A 2,919-nucleotide genomic window follows, 5' to 3' on the forward strand; every position below is an offset into this window, starting at 1 on the left:
ATACCGAGGGCTTAATAAGATGCTAAGCACAGCACAGGGGCTGAAAAGAAAAATAAAATTTTAATGACTCTCGAACACTTGGCCGCGGTCCCCGGTTCCCGCCCTGGGCGCTGGTCTCTTCTGCCTTGCTTCTTTCTCCCTTCAGTCTCCCCAGAGAGAAAGAGAAGTCACCCTGTGCTCAGAGGCACATTGTCATTTTCGCTGAACTGGCACATTTTCAGGCTGTGAGCTGATAGCCGGCGTGAGCTGGGGCTCGGCATTCTCTGATTCCTGGAGGGAGGCGGGGGGGCACGAGCTGTCCCGACGCAGAAGCATCAGGTGCAGTGACGACTCCACATGCCACGGCGGAGGCTGTGCTCTGCTGTTCCCAGCTGCCTCCCTGAAGGCCCCCACCCGGAGGCCCCAGCTTGCCCCTGAACCTGGGCGCGTTGGGGCAGGAACCTCCCTCCCTCCAGCCCACATTTCTATTTGTTTATAGAATTGGTATTGGGTGTGTTTCGGGAGGGCCCGGGTGCCCGTCTGGCTCTGGAGTCATGGCATTTCGGTCCCTAGCAAGGTGGCGCAGGTCAACTACAGGGCATTCTCTGAATATGACAATGATCGATGAGATGCGAGGGCCTGGGCTAGGCCTGGAGTGACAGCTTCTTACTCCTTGTACCTTCTGAATGGCTGGCTAGGGTAGAACCATAAATTAGTAAGTGGGCATAGCTACTCGGATCCTAATCCGCGGTCCATGGTAGACCTCCATGTACTCATTCTTAGCCAAGATGCTGTATCCTAAAACCAACAGCTGTTACATGTGTACTCAATGATGCTACCCCCGCCCCACCAGCAGTGCCAGCCCCAGCGGCTAGGTCATGTCCCCAGTGCCTGGCCTTACCCCTTCCTTCCTCTGTTCCTACCCACCTCCTCTTGCCCCCACGGTCCACGCCCCAAGCAAACCGTCCCCATGAGGGCACAGGCAAAGGTCGTCTTCTTGGGAGTCAGAAACTCACACTGGCCTCTCCGCTCAGTCATCAGATGTCGGGCAGCCTCGGAAATCCAGTTTAACCTCTCTCGGCCTTCGTTCTTTCCCCAGCTCTGAAATGGGGCTGAGAAAAGCAAGACTCAGCACCGTGCTGCAGACGGAGGCAGACGGAGGTCCTCTGCAGACTGCAACGCACCACGTCCGGGGTAGGCCTGATGCGAGGGCTTCTGCCATGCCCTCTGAGGAGCTGGTCGTTAGTGACAACCTTATCGAGCTCTGTGGAGGGAGGCCCCTCCTCGCGGCCCACCAAGGGCCTGGGGTGGGGCACGCTAGGGTCAGGCTGGGCTGCAGCTGCTGGAACAGCATCGAGGTGACTCACTTCCCTGATAGTGCTGCAGAGGAGAACGCAGGCTCGTTCCTGCCCCTTTCCTCTGGCTCAGGCACACACCCTGGGCTCGAAGACTTTGGGCACCAGCTCAGGAATCTGGCAGGTTAAGTAGAGGAGAGCGGTCTCTGAGTCTGGGCCTTTTCTTTGAATTCAGAAGGAGGTGGGTGGAAACCAAACCAAACCAAACCAAACCAAACCAAACCAAATTGAAAACTGTGCTTTAGCTCTACACGGACTCCAAGCCCTGGCTTATAGTCAACGTGAACTAGACCAAGTTCCTTATCTTCCTCATGCCTAATTCCTCCTCTTCAAATCTGCCATCATTCCTACATCCTGAGGTTGCCTGGGGGGAAATGTCAACGAGTTCTCATATGCACAAGATGCTCAATAACGCCCATTCCGCAACTCTGCCTGAAGTGGAAACCGTGTCAGGAAATGGCTTTATCTTCCTTGCTCGTATTTTTTGTTTGACTGTAATGAATGTTTTTATTTCATGAGGAAAAAAATCCAATTTATTTAATCCTGTGAAAGGCTGAAGGGGGGAAGACAGTGCAGGAAAACCCAGGCTCCTCGGCCACGCAGCTGCTCACAGGTGCAAGTGAAACCGAGATCGCCCCTCGCGTCCGGGCGCAGGTGCGAAGGGGTCCTTAGTCCTTAGCTCTGTGATTTGTGCTTTTCTCTTTCTGACGTTAACCCTTGGGAGTTTAAATGTGCATCCTCCATCAGAACTCCAAATTCAGAGTTGATTTTTTTTTAGGCAAGGCAACCCTTGGTTGACCTCACAGATTGGAAGGACCTCATCAGCTTACAATCCCTTATTTTTTATTTTTTACACCTACAGTGCCTGGTCTTCCTGGATGGTCTCCCATCCACGTACTAACCAGGCCCGACCCTGCTTAGCTTCCGAGATCAGACGGGATCGGGCTTGTTCAGGGTGGCATGGCCGTAGACCAGAGTTGGTTTTTAAACAGACACATATCTATGTCTCGGAGCAGATGGAACATATGTGTATAAATGCAGAGTGAGCGCTTTCAGAAAATAGACCCTAACTGAAGTACAGGCTACCCCATTAGTCAGCTTTTCGCAGACTCTACAAGACAAGGACACACATAGATTTTGCAATTCCTCTGCTCTATTTCGAGTGGCTTTGCAGAGACCCGTGGCCATCAGCGGCAAAGCACACAGTCCCAAGGTCATTGTGGAGGCCAAAGCTTTAATCCCCTTTATGGTAGGATTCCCCGCCTTTATTGAAGGTTTTGCCTATCGCTGAGATCGGAAATGCATGCCGGCGCCGTCTGAGGCAAAGACGCGTCACAGGCAGCCTCTCGCCGGGCGCTCGCTGCTTCCTCGGTCTCGACGTCGCTCTGTCCACTTTGAGTTTACACGGGGTTAAAATCCACACCCAGGTGGCTGCTGAAGGCGGGAGTGGGTGGACCTGCCCCTTCCAAGAGTGATGGGGCATCTCTGTGAAGATAGACCTTACGATGCAAGTAACACAATCTGGTGACTACGGCAAGACATTAAAAATTAACGAGAGCGATGAAGAAAGGAGCGGGGAAAGATG

The 2,919-nt window shown here is 53.3% G+C and overlaps 1 pseudogene; it reads right to left on the bottom strand.

Annotated features, from left to right (window-relative positions):
- Nucleotides 1–2,187: 2,187 nt before the first annotated feature.
- LOC118608762 lies at nt 2,188–2,306 on the bottom strand (annotated as a pseudogene).
- Nucleotides 2,307–2,919: the final 613 nt, after the last annotated feature.

The sequence above is a fragment of the Rousettus aegyptiacus genome, unplaced genomic scaffold, assembly GCF_014176215.1.
Source record: "Rousettus aegyptiacus isolate mRouAeg1 unplaced genomic scaffold, mRouAeg1.p scaffold_m13_p_10, whole genome shotgun sequence".
Taxonomy (NCBI): domain Eukaryota; kingdom Metazoa; phylum Chordata; class Mammalia; order Chiroptera; family Pteropodidae; genus Rousettus; species Rousettus aegyptiacus.